The sequence below is a fragment of the Bactrocera dorsalis genome, chromosome 2 (genome assembly GCF_023373825.1).
Source record: "Bactrocera dorsalis isolate Fly_Bdor chromosome 2, ASM2337382v1, whole genome shotgun sequence".
NCBI classification, from domain to species: Eukaryota; Metazoa; Arthropoda; class Insecta; order Diptera; family Tephritidae; genus Bactrocera; species Bactrocera dorsalis.
In genome coordinates this window covers 1,341,005-1,355,647 of record NC_064304.1, presented here as the reverse complement: position 1 = coordinate 1,355,647, position 14,643 = coordinate 1,341,005, and the positions used below count along the sequence as shown (strand labels likewise).

The window sequence follows — 14,643 nt, the reverse complement described above, 5'->3', positions numbered from 1 at the left end:
AAGAATTTCAAAGAGTGCAAATATTTCATGATAATATCGTTAGATAGAAATTTATAACACATATGCTCGCAAAGGTCCAGCACTCTGAACAATTCCAGGAGCTTGCTGGGCGCGGTGTTCTGGAGATAATATCGTTAGATCCGAAAGCCTCATCTCTCTTTCAACTTTCAATTGTCTTTCCGAAATATTATTGAGTAGTTTTTAATTCACTACAATATTATTTCGATTAAGTTTCGAGTAAATATACATTTCACTAAGACCCAAACTGTATCAGCCCACTAAAATCGATACAATTATGGCACCACAAGCAAATGATGTAACTCATCTCGATATTCACTTGGAAAAAAGACTCACAGGCAGAAAACATATAATATCCAGTAAAATAATTAGGATGGAAATAAAAGCAAAACGTTTAAACTGACTTTTAAACAAAAATTCAAAGTTTTACATTAACAACAAAGTTCAGATATTCAATGCGCTAAGAAAATCTATTTGGATGTACGGTATTCCACTCTGTGGCACAGCCTGTCCAACTAACAGTGATATAGTACAGAGGATCCAATCCAAATCGTTTAAAATGCCATGGTACAAGGTGAAAATATTCACAAAGATATTGTTGATCTCATGGTGAAGCTGGAAGCAGAAGAGAGCAGCAAGAACTACTTATGTACTTAAACTCTATAATCATCCAAATCTATTAGCCAGCGGCTTGTTACAGTCCTGTAGTCAAAATAAAATTCTTAAAAAGAAAGAGCAAAGTTTCAGCAAATAGCCTCCAACAGAACTTTGAGCTTGTATAGTTTCGTAAATATGAGATTTTATTACTTACTGTTAGGAAATTCAGTATATAAAAATATATTTTAAAAAAAGTCACTGTGTAAGCAATGCGTTAATTTTCGGCTACTGGTCCATATGACATATTGATAGAATTTATTATTAATTTAACTTGAGAAATAATATATTTTTTTTCGATAGATATTGCCGACACTATAAAATATCAAAAGAAGATGTTGAACACTCGGTCCGTAATTATTCGGGTAAGAAAAAGTTCCTCGCTAGAACTTAAGGAAGATATTGGAAAATGTTTCTACATACAGAGTATTCTGCCGATCTGACCCTCTCACACTCTTTCTACTGGTAGTGGTAAATAGCCAAGAGTAAAAAATTACATTTACCACGAAAATAGCTATGTATAATTCGGAACTCTCAATAATATAGTCGAATTTGCATAAAGGTTAGGCTAGGACAGATGGGTGGTCCAGAGAGATCGCACGTGGACTATTATATGTAGTCCTTTTCGAAGTCATAGAAAGAAAGAACTGATGTGTTCGAACTTATACTCGTAAATAGCAAAACGCTCACTAGCCTATACAAATTTGCACAGGCGTTTAATTTCCATATCCGCCCCCAAGAGTTTAAGTCTTGACCTCACAAACGCGCAACAGTCAAGAAAAAGTGTTGAGTTGTTTCCATCTCATATTCATCCATAAAGCTACTGCAGATGGCGTTTGCCAAGATTCCCAGCTTTCAGTATGGACGCATTTACAGTTAGAAGTTGGGTATGAAATTATTTCTTCATGTTTTCCTCACTTTCTGTGGATATTTTCTGACTTATTTAAAAAATCATTCATATTTTACAGAATTGAGCACATTTCCGAGTATTTACTCCAATTTTTTGATCCGAGCATTTAAAGTGCAAAGTCGATTTAAGACCTTAAATCCCATGTATTCACCTTAAAGCAAAATTCATGTCGAAATATGTATGCAACGTTGTTGTATTTTCAGCACAAAAACAAGCAATTAATCATTGACAACTTTTCCTTTCCCTCCGCAAATCAATTTTTTAGCGCGCTCCCTCTACAAAACAACAAAAAACAATTAACTAACGTAGAGGGGGGCGCCAACCAGCGTGCAGCGGCACCAGCATGATGTATTTGGTTGTAAAAACTTTGAAACATATGTACACGAGTATATTTATTCGCTGCAACTTACCCGAGCCAGCACCAGTTCATCAAATGGTGATTAAACGCTTGCGGTCTACCGCGCCACACGGAGCGCACCAGCAGCTGACAATCTCAATTACAGCGTGTGTGTTACTGCTGCGCAAACGACCTTGCCATGTAGCACGATGAGCAGTGTGGCAACGAACCATGCGGCATGAGGCACTACTTTCCCGAGAAATGCACGCAAAAAAGCACAATGCTCGCGCTTTGACTACGCTGTGTGAAATTTGCACAGCAACACGCGCGGCGCCGTCCCGATGTGGGTGTGCGTTGTAGCATGTGCACGCGCGGCGCGGCGTTCTAACGTGCCACCACTAGCACACTAATGTTGCCAACAAAGCGCTTGCCTGCGCGCCTTCTTGTCACACGCTGGTGTGCGCGAATGATGCGAATATTGCTCAAGATGTCGGCGATGACTTTGAAGATGTGCAAGCAATGGAAAGTAACAAAGAGCGGCAAAAATAACGGCGGAGCGCTCACATTTATCTGCTGCAACTTAAGTAGTTGCGGCAGCAGCACGACCTACAGTAATAAAGAAGAAGCGCGCAACGCCGCCACACAAACATACATACATATATTAACGATGATGATGACGGGATGATGCTGTCAATGGATGGTGTGGTACCGCAGATGGCATTGGGATTTTCTCGTTGCCGTGCTCATATATCACAATAACGGTCGGCTGTTGTTGCTTCCATTGTTGCGTATGACACTGACACAATTATGGCGCTTTATATACACACAAGTATGCTAGTATGTAAATTTAGCACTCGGTATGCGCCTGTGGATATGCAACGCGCCGCGAACACACACTACAGCACTTGCAAGCAGACGAGTCGCTGAATGACGTGCGCACTTTCCTCAACACAATTGAATTGATTTTTTTATTTAATTCTTTTATTTTTATTTTTACTTATTTTTTTTTTAATTTTATTATTATTTCACTTTGCAGCTTTTAACTGTTTCTGTTGAAATGATTTTTTTATATTGCCGCTCAAGCTTATTCTCCACAATTTCTCATAACAATTACAGCAGTGATTTCATTTCATTAACATTCGCGCAGTTCGGCGCTGCGTGCTGCGTGCTGCATGCGTGATGAAATGTGCATATAAATATAATAATATGAGAGTGCACAATTACGCACACACACACGCAAGCATAATTATTTCATTCTTTGTTATACGAGTGGCATTCGGCGCATGCAACGCCGCAAACGCGGAATGTGCTGTTGAAACGCGATTATGCGGAGTCGCGGGATGAGCTGCGCGCTGCTTAAGCAAATACTCACGTGCCCACTGACACACTTACGCAGCTAGCACACACACACACACATAAGGATATGTGCACATTAACACTTATTATGCGTGTCGCTGCACATGTATTATTAAACTTCTTACGTGCGCTTACAGCTATGCGCGAGGATATAATTATCAGACGTATTGTTTATTGCGGTTCGCCAGCAGAGCGATTTGACTGCTCTCTGAAAGTTGAAGGACGCAGCTGACAACTTGATAAACTGTTTATTTATACTGTTTACTAACTGTTGTCTGGTTATATGTGTCAAGATTCAGTAAGGACCAAGTCGAACTAGCGATTGGCTTTAACGAGAGAAGATTATTATCAATCCTTTATTTGTGGTCCGTCCTAATGATCGCTTGCGAGTGTTCAGTTATTCACTGTTGACGAATTAACAGAGAATCTACAAAAAAAACCGAGTCAACAACAATTCTTGTCAAAATTTATTATTATTTTTATTTCTGAAATGCAATATTTGAATATTTGAATGGAAGAATACGATATACAGGTAGTAACTTAAGTAAATATATCCGTAAGCCACACTTATAAACACTTTAAAATCAGTAATCTAAAGTACTTTTCTAATTACTTTTGCATTACATACTTTCAAATATCTTTCTTTTATTTTCAACCACAATTTAAGTCTCTCTAGTAATTTTGAATTGAATTTAATTAATTTTCAGTAATTATAATCACTCCACCCACGGCATACCGTTACGCGTAAACTCTTGCGGAGTGACCGTTTAACTTAAAACCACACCAAGTATATCACACATACACACACACGTGCATATTAATTTGTTATTATATTACTTTGTTTTAACAGTGTTTTTTAGCGGCTCTGACGAACAAACGAACGAACACAGATTTCCACAGAGGAACTGTTTGTGCGTCAGCTAGCGCCACACTTTTGTTTTCCAAATCAGCACGCGTACCCTGCGAACACGACGTAACGACACGTTCAAATACGAATACGAAACTGAGCGCTGCTTGGCGAAAATTTTTATGGTCGCGCACACACGGCGAACCAGCAGCCAGCGAAGCAGCACAAGACCGTACGAACACGAACCACGTGCGCTACGAGTGCCGAAAGGTACGAGCGACGCTGACAACATTGACGAAACAGCTCCTCGACCAACAGGATATTTTTGCCTCACAGGGAATTTCCCAATTTCGGTGGCTTAGAGTCGAAAAACGAATTGTACAACCGAGAGTGCGAGCACACGCGGAGCGCAAACGCTTGTAAGCCATAATTCGTTGCTCTTGCAAGTAATATTTAATAGTGGGTACAAGTGTTTTCAAAGTACGGCTGCTCTCGGCTCGTGTTTTTGTGGGAAATTTGGCATTTCATACATACAGAGCAGTGCCCGCTACACTGTGTTGCGAATCAAGCAAGCAAGTGCGGGCATCTTACGTTTTTGTTTTTGTTGCCCTCAATATTTTTCGCCCATTCGTTATATTGTTGTGTTGGTTGTTATTGTTGCAACTGCATTTTCGCTTGCGGCAACATTTGCTGTAAGTGGCTTATCTTTGTTGCACGAGGAGTGTGTTGAACGACGACGCTGGCACCCAACCAGGCCTATCCCAAGGCGGTGGGAATTAGCTGCGTTACGCATGTTCTGCTTCTGCTGAGCGCATTAAATTTTCAAACAGCATACTTTTCAGCGCCATAAATAAATAAGCGCACATGTACAAGTAACACATGATTTGGCCAAAATAGACATTTTTTAAACAGAACAGGCGATGTACCTTTAAATTTTGATGACCTTCTTAATGAAAAAAAAAATGAAAACTCACGTCGCAACATTTCAAAAAGTTTGATAATCTACGTTTTATCAACTATGCGAATCACTTATTAACCGTTTATATAACATATTTTATACAGAATTTTAAAAAGCGTGTTTCTGCTGAAATGATTTGGTCATTTTACTTACTAAGTTAATTGAAAACTTAATTTACCATAAATTTCCTTAGAATACATATGATGTATGCAATGATGGGCTAATAATAAAGTCGGCCACGGACCTCTAGTTTACTAGCCGATAAATATATGTACAGATATCCCTTTTTTAAAAAATACCCTTTAAGAGAAATTCTCACAGTCTCTCTCTCTCAAACTTGCGCACTTCCAACATTTCAACAGATTCTTCCAGTCAGCAAGTATAAGAGAAATGCTCTGAGAACTTGTTCTATTCAGCAATTCAGCACTTTCATAAATATCCCTATAAGGATGACTTTTATTTGAAACCGCTTTGGCATAAAGTTATTATATGGAAATGGACAATTCAAATATTTGTTTAGTTCTTGACTTTAATTGAATATTTTTAATTTCCATATTTTATATTATAAAAAACACAAAATATTCACAGAAAGGGAGTAAATTGAACTACCTAGGTATATCCTGAATACCACGTATATATATGAAATTTACCAACAAATTCAAGAGTAATAGTTTGTGGGATTAAGGAACTCAGACGCCGCGGATGCCGATGTATTTAGTGACTAAAATGTGGCAGGAGCCTCATGAGTCAGTCGACTGATAAATGGAAAGAATGGAAAGTTATCAGTGAAGCGTCAACATCCTTAATGACAAAACTGAGACTTTTTCAACAGATCAGGCGTTCGTCAGTCCGCAAAATAAGGGAGACTTAAATGTCTAGTCTCTCCCACTAAGTAATACTTAGCACGTGGTTTCGTGGGAGAGTCTTGAGTTGGGAGTAGGATGGGTTTAGCGGATTAAAGTACCGCACTCCGGCTTTTGATGCTTCCCCTTACTATAAAAAGGTGATATCTTAAAATCATTGCTTGACCAATTTTGACTACAGCTTCCAAATACATTCGTGAACTAACAAGTTCACAGTCGTAAGCAAAATGTTACAAGTACCGTTACTGTCAGCAAAAACCTTTAGAGAACCATAACGACTATAATTACCTTCATAGATTTGCTTTTCGATTGGTTAATTCCAATATGGTTTGAACGACTGAAGAACTATTGAAGATATGATAATAAAAGAAAGGAATAGGTTGCTTAAGATAGTCCAAGAGACTTCAAACGAGTCAACATTATTTCTACCTTAGGATCAAGGACATGGGAATATTATCAAAGTCAGTTTAATATTTCTCAAAATTACAGTTATGTTGGCATTGCAGAAAAGTTTATCTAGAAACACTAAAATAATCTAGCTGCCACCTAATTGCACGAGCAGCATAATTAACACTGCCAAGAAGAAGGTCAACATGCGCTCCAACAAAAACTCAAATTTCGAACATTAATCTATAATGACGAACGATGACGTGAACGTTGATTTCTGGGAAGCAGAATGTACTCAAAATTAAATATCACAAAACATTCAAGCCCACAATCCCTCTTCAGCGCACTCATACCTCAAGCTTCTTTAGTCTGCCGTCAATAAACAAGCCTCCGATATGGACAACGGTTGTGATACGAACACTGCGGAGATGCCGAGCGACGCTGCGTGAGGTTGGCGCTGCTCAACGCATTAAACGCAGTTTTAAAAATGAAATTAACATATTTTAAAAATGTCTGCAATTTATTTCATTACCTACTTTTTCCAGCAAATCTCTCGTCGAGTGCCGAAGTGGTGCTACTTTCATTTTCTGACTCCCCTCCCCCCCAAAGTTCAACTCTGGCCACTGAGCCGATGATGCGCCGTCTGCCCGGCCTGCCGCGTCTGTCTACATATGCATATTACTCACAGTTGCTACCGAGGCGGTGCGGAGCTGTTGTTGGTGTGAGTCTTCACTATTTCGCGGTTGTTGTTTCTGTTTTTGTTGCTGTTGCAGCAACGCTGCTAAATAAGACGAATGCCCTACTTTCATCATATTTCACGTTGGCCGCGCTATGACAAATCGCTCGCCATTCCCGACCTCGGCAACACAGCACCGCCACCCGCCCTGCGTTGCTACTTCTACTTTACCAGAAGGTAGTCAGGCAACGCTCGTTATGCTTATGAATTCAACAACGCGAAAGAATTTTTCAAGTGCCTTGGCTACAGCATATCTGCATAAACAAGCCTACGTCATGCCTAAACTCCCAACACAAGCTGCGTCACCCCTCCGCACAGCCATCGAAAGCGCTGAGAGTGCTTAAGGAGGCATGACTGTATGATGGACTATCGCATGTGAATAGACAATGGCGAAGTATGTGCAAGTGTAGTACGCACATAGTATCCGTATATATGTGTGTATGTTTGTATATTTCAGCTATTTAAAATGATTTTCGCAACAGCGCTGCATTATCTTTCACTTGGATATTTATTATTTTACATTTTTCCGCTCTCATATTGCTGCGCGCATATTTTTATTGCGAGCAGTGCGTAAATGTATGAAAAATAGTACGAACATATATTTATTTGCGATCTAATGAAGAAAGAGCGGCGTTGGCAATGGGGCCAGCTCGTCATAAATGTCATCGAGCGCTCTTGCAGCTTAAAGCAAATAAATGAGTCTGCTTTTAGGCGTTCGCCATGCACTCGCGCAACTCGGCGTTCCATTAGTGTTTAATATGCAATGCGAAGACCCAAGATTTCTCTGTCCACATTTCACTTTTCACTCGCCTTCAAATGTTTCTTGAAAATTAATACTTTTGACATTGAAGTCTTCTCTTGGGTTAACCAAGATAAATGGCAGGCGATTAAGTGCGGTGCTGCATGTTAAGGTCAAGTACTATTTTGCATACGAAAACAGATTTTTTAATTTGTTTTCAGACAACTTTAAAACCTTTTACTGTAAAGTTACCTAAACTAAAGTCAGCGAATCAGAACGGCAAGTCAACAATGTTGGGCTAAGCGGAACATTTTAGACATTTCATCTTTAGCTTTGCGTAACAGTATGGTAATTTACAAGTAAAAAATCCAGATTTAAGTATAGTCTACTTAAATGCATTTCTTAGCAAACAAAAAATGAGAACTTGCTTGGTTTCCCTTTGAGGAACCTTTACGTTGACTTTCTTAGGCATTTAAAGCCTTCGAATGCTCTTTAAGCATTGAACCCATCAACGCAGAGGCAACCATGAAAACTAATATTCGAGAAATTTGGCAAGAATTTAATCTACAAAAGTGTTATTCATAACGGTGCTGCTGAAGAAACTCCAATATTTTGTCTTAACCCTTGCTTTAAGAAAAGTCTATCAAATTCATTTATCAACCAAATGCAGTTCTTTAAATATTCCACGCCGCAAAATTCGAACTTATGTGCGAAATCAAACATTCTTCATGCATTTTTACCAGCGCCATCACCGTTATCATCACTGCTTTGGTCGCACGCGTGCCTTCAGCAAACTCTCGACCCCCCCCCGCTGTCAGCAAAGTGATTCTTATCGCGCTTTGTGACAAATATTCATTGTTATTTGCATTTTCTCATATGCCATATTTTCTTGCTGTTTTACTACAAGCTTTTGTAAAGCACGAACATTTGAAGGTATGTGTGTTCTAGCCGCTTGCAAGGACACCCGCAAAGTGTTGTGGCTGCGCATTCTTCGACAATGCTATTTATTGTCCTTGCTGTTTGTGCGTTAGAACGCTAACAGCTCCCGCGTTGTTGTTTGACGCCAAGCCTTCCCCTCCACTACTTCCCAGTTATCACCGCGTCGAGCGCGACAGCGCGTTGTCTCAGCCTTTCGTTCATTTCTCGCCACCAAGGCTTAGCCACAGGCGCTTTTTCTTTGTCCGCTAATGGTGTGTGACCCCTGCTACGCCTTAGACACTGCACACACATGAGAAAAAGTGCGTGTGTCGCGCAGATTTGCATGCGTGCGCGCTCGTGAGTGTCCTTTCAAATCACTTTCTTTCACTTTTCATTCTATTTGCGCACATTTTTCATCGCCAATAACGAACATTCCTCAGCCATTCGCCAAAAACAATAAGTAAGTTTGCTCCGCCGTGCTCAGGCAGTAAGGCACTTCGACACGACAGACGGACACTCAGACGGTGGCAGCAATTGTCTGCGCTCGTCTTTGTCGCCGCCGCTGTGACTGCCAGTCATCGTCTGACAAACGGTAATAGAGAAATTGAAAAGAAAAACGTAAAGTCAATGGAAATGTATAATGTAAAGTGCGGAGTTTTGTGGCACATTATGTGTTTTATGTGCGCTTGAGCTGGCCATTTCGTTTCGCATTTTCCGCAAGCGCTTCACAATGTGTCTGCCATTACGTTTGTATTAGCATAGTCGAGCTCCTTTTCTTGTAAAACTTTTATGCGTTCCTGTCATGAAATGTTGTTAAGTGCAGTTATCGAATTAAGTGTGTAAGCGATTACGCACCGTTCTCCGGTCGTCCTTCTTCCTTCCAAAGTCCACTTTATTTGTAATGCCTTTTATTTCTTTTTTATTCCATACAATATTGAACTGCATTTTTATGGCCAATAATTTGGGGTTTAAAGAGGAAGCATTACTAATTTTATTACAATGCTGACAATGTAATTGCATGAACGTCTTCAATAAGTGTTCAAATCGTTCGATGACTCTTTTAGCACCACTGATTTATGGAAGTAATCAACGCTTAAAGGGTAATGCCAAGAACTTCTTTTCGAAGCCTGGAAAGGTATTTGTAAGAAAAAGCATCAATCAAATGTCTATCAGCAACCTGTTGATATTTAAAAAAGAAAACATGGTAACTTCGGTTGCACTGCGGGCATAATAGGTACCCTTCACATGTACAAAGGATTTCATAAAAGAACTTGATTTTGAACGATCAGTTTGTATGAATATATGCTATAGTGGTTCCATATCGCCGTTCCAATTCCCTTTCTCTTTTTCCGGCATCCCTCCCCTCTCCATTAATATATGTACCATCGCTCTAGCTTGTTTAGTTCGCCTGCTGCGTCAAGTTGAGTAGACGTGTGTTTGTAGTGCTCGTCACGAAAATGGAAAAACGAAATCAAGAGCAACGCGTCGCGATAAAATTTTGCGCCAGATTGGCAGAAACAACTTCGGAAACGTACACTAAAATTTTAAGAGTGTATGGTGATAGTGCTCTTAGTCATGGAAACCAAAGGCCAAAGCTTACAATGGTTGTCTCCGCGCGCCCTCCGCCCCAAAAAAGCTCGCATGAGCAAGTCGAAGGTGAAAGCGATGATTATTGCCCTTTTTGACAACCGTGGAATCGTCCACAAAGAATTCGTTCCATCGGGGAATAAAGTCTGCAATTGCCAAGTACTCGAAAGATTGCGAAAACGAGTCAACAGGGTGTGCCCACACATCGCTCGAAACTGGATCCTTCATCACGAAAACGCGACACCGCCCTCAGCGTGTCCCAGTATTTTGCTTCTAAAGGGCTCGCCGTGTTGCTACAGCCGCCTTATTCGCCCGACATGTCACCCTGTGACTTTGTTTGTTTCCTAAAACAAATTCGGTGGTCAAAGGAACCCATTTTGAGTCGATTCCGGACATCCTGGTGGCCATGACGAGGGTACACGCGGACATCCTAGTCGAAGCGTTCCAGAACTGTTACGAAGCATGGAAAGCGCGCTGGAATCGCTGTATAGCTGCCCAAGGGGACTACTTTGAAGGGGATGGTAGAGTTGTAGAATAATTTTCAAATATACGGTTTTTATGGAATCAGTCTCATTACTTAATTGTCATACCTCGTATATATACTCATATATATTTTATAGACTCTCCAACCTTTCTTTCTAGGTTTTATAAACTTATATACTATCTTAAGGGTATTTTGTCTTTATATTTACTCCCACTTCGTTTGAAGATCTGAAAAAATAATCTGTGATGAACTCGGATGAAATTATCCAAAATACTTAATATTTTATCACCAGTCACCACTTTCCACAAAAACGGCGGACTGTCAGAGCAACAATACGGCTATATAAAAAAGAGGTCCACTATTGACGAACTAAGAAAAGTCGCAAAAAGTGCAGCAAGTGGCAAAACATGGAAACGTAGCACAAAAAGCATAGAGTTCTAATTACCTCAGATGGGAAGAAGGCGTTCAACTCTGAAAAGTGAGCAAATATAATCAATGCTCTATACGAAATACGCGTCCCCAGTATCTCGTAAATATTATAATGAGTTATTTTGAAATTAGGAGACACGGACGAGGGCACTCAGTGCTACACTATCTCCATCGGAGCTACGCAGGGCTCGGTCTTAGGCCCTGTACTATGGAACTTGATGTATGGCGGGTTGCTTAGAGCACATAAACCAAGAAATGTTCATCACAGCTGCAGCTGAATTATTTGGGAGTATGATTAGAGTCCAAGTTAAAATTTAAGGAACACTTGGCGTACTCGTATTTCCGGCAAAGCAAATAAAATGTATAATGCGAGAATGATGACCAACAGAAGCTTCGTACGTTCCAGCCGGCGATATTTAATAGCAAAAGCAATGAGTTCCTTGATATTGTACGAGTATGTAGCACCAATATTTATACAGTAGTTGGATATAAAATCATATGCAATACCAATGAAACCAGTGCATAGGCTTTCTGCAATCCGAATAATAAGTGCTTTTCGAACGATATCAAGCGATTGTGTTAAAGTACTAGCCGGCATGACGCCTATTAACATCCAGGGAAGACGAATCTACATAACTGTAATCTTCGTTAAAGGTTAAACCGGAAGATAGATATACTTATCAGTCAGTACAAAACTTTAGAATTAAATCCTTTACACAACACTGAAATATTAGACCCCTAAAGAAACTTAATACAGTGGAATTTAGACATATTTTGAAGAAAAAAATTCCTAGAAATTCGACGGCACCTGCAGCGCTACATTTTCCACATGTCAGAAACCGTGTTGATTTGTGGCTCACGCCTACAATGGCCGCTAAAAATATTTTCAATGTAATAATTTCCCAAGCAGTAATTAAATTCCAAAAATAAATACTAATAAATACCTTAACAATGTAGAACACAATATCTCATTTTTATTTGCAAATATGTCAATCACACCAATTGAAGGTAATATTAGCTGTGCTGTACAAGTGTATATATGTATGTATGAACACGTATACATAAGTGAATGCGCAGTTCCACAATCAACAGTCGCAGTCATTTAATAGCAATGAATGAGTGATGAAATTGTCGGGCGCGGCAAAAAATTTAAAATGCTTCGCACATGCATACATTTGTAAATCGAAAAATTAATTACACATTCAACGAAAAAATTTAGTCTATTGTGGGGCGAGGCATAAAATCGCGAAGCTGAACGCACAGGGACTACGTCACACACACTCGAACACACAGCTTCGCTGCAAGCGAAAAGCCTACCCTGCGGTAAAAATCAGGCAGTCAGTTAATATACATATTCTACTCTCAACCAGACAGAATATATTCGCTTTGAAAAAGTCGTGCTGTGTCTTATGTCATTTGCGGGTTTGCGCTATAGGGGAATGAAACTGAATTTACAATTTCCTGCAGGGCTCACACATTTCCATACAGATGAGAGATCCATCGAAATCAGACGGTTTAACATGCCTACGATTAGCTCAATTAGCATTTTTATAGAAGCGTGAACATTGAAAAAGGTGTAAAAAGAATTCGCTTATATTATATACAGTGATGTCTGTGTCAGAACTTAGTACCGGTCCCGTTTTTCATGATCCCGTTTTCATTGACATTGATGGAATAAGTTTCCATAACTGGCTGAAACTGATGTGTCACTTGAAGTAATAAAACAAAATTTGATACAAAGTTAAAGGCGACGGATTCCATTGAATGCGCTTTGGTTGTAAGTGCGCCTTCCCAGATTCGTAAATACCCCTAATCCAAGAATTATCAATAAATAAGTTTAAAAAACCAGTTAAGTAACTTAATGTATTGCGTCGTTCGCTAAATAATTTCAAAAGCTTGATTGGACGTTGATAAAACTTTTGCTCCTTGCAGGCAAAAAACTTGTCCAAGTGGTTTTTGACGTTCTGATTTGAGAGGTAGATTCCCCCCTCCAAAAAAGGTTGCAGAGACCGGAACAAGTAAACGTCCAAAGGTGCCAAGTCTGGAAAATTTGGTGGGTGTGGTAGCATACCCCGTGCAAGCTGGTAAAGCTTTTGGGGAGTCACCAATTTGTATAAGATCTCGCGTTATCCTTTCGGAACATTAGATCTTCTTTACTTAATTCTGGCCTCTTATGTTTGAGTACATCAATTAATTTGTCCATCTGAACCTAATACACTTCCGAATTAATCGTGGTATTGTCGGGCAGAACTCAGAACTCAACTCGTTGTTCAAAAACATATAATATGTCAAGCTTCGAAGTTAATCCTAGACGTTTCATGTTCTAGTGAAAGGGCGAGTTAGATACATTTAGTCTTTTAGCAATCCCTCGAATTGTTCCACGATGTTCATCGACCAACGACTTTATTATATCGATCAAGTGTGAAGTTGGCTGCGACAAAGTTCAGTATGATCATGGAGCGCAATTACTAGTGAACGACATATGTACGTATTTCAGAAAACACTCAAACCAAAAATATATATTAATGAAACGGGACTTTCAGCTCCAAAAATAGATTTACAATTTTAAAAGTAGGAAAATATAATAAAGGTGAATTTAGCAGTGAATATATACAAATGTAAGCTTGTAGGTATAATCGAACAACATTGTACAAGCACTCCAATAACAACAATATACGTGGATTATCACTCTGTCATGTTGGATATGAATCTCTTTAAAAATTTAACAGAGTGTCGAAATGACAAATTTTACTCAAATGTATGAATTATTTAAGACTCTGAAAATATGTAAGCAATGTTGCTTCAGGGTTGGACTTTGTTCCAGCCGAAAATATGAAATAGCCTCAGAGTGACTAGGTTAGCCAAAGCAGTAAGAATCTGTTGACGTGAAAAGAAACAAAACTGCTTTAACAAACATTAACTGCTTTGTGAAGAATTTATATTATTAGCGAAATTTGAGATAATAAAAAGAATTACACAGGGTGAAATACGCTAAGAAGCACAATAGCCCGAACTAATTGAGAACGTGATGCTCTTGATGACAGGTTAGAGCTAAGTTGCTGTATGTGCGACACATTTTCATGCCGCAAACAACAGTTATGCTTATGGAATCGGATCAGCTCTGTTACTTGTTATAATTTCATCGCTGTATTACATGGAAAGTGTGAAAACTTAGTGGCGCATATGCATATTCGCTTTTTAATTGTGCACTTTTCATTTACAACAATGCAATGTGGCGCCACAGGCATTGTGTGCCTTCAAATAAGCACCGCATTGTAAGCTTTGTTTACTTTTCATTTTCATGCGAAACACAAGTAGAAGTTGCGCTGCAAAACAACAACAAAGTACACACAAAAATCTTAATAAATGAAATGAGGAGGTGAGTGCAGAAGCATTGTCTGTAGATTTGAATTCATTCTT

At 39.3% G+C, this 14,643-nt stretch overlaps 1 protein-coding gene across 4 annotated transcripts in view; it reads right to left on the bottom strand.

The window, feature by feature from the left end:
- Nucleotides 1–4,360, bottom strand: part of LOC105233944 (uncharacterized) — a 205,065-nt gene extending 200,705 nt beyond the window's left edge. For 2 of the 4 annotated variants that reach the window (XM_049447084.1, XM_049447087.1), the window contains exon 1: nucleotides 1,993–4,360. The gene's annotated coding sequence lies outside the window, so the exon portion shown is untranslated. The remainder of the gene's footprint in view (nucleotides 1–1,992) is intronic. The other 2 variants (XM_049447085.1, XM_049447086.1) reach the window with 2 other exon arrangements.
- Between the last annotated feature and the right edge of the window lie 10,283 nt (nucleotides 4,361–14,643).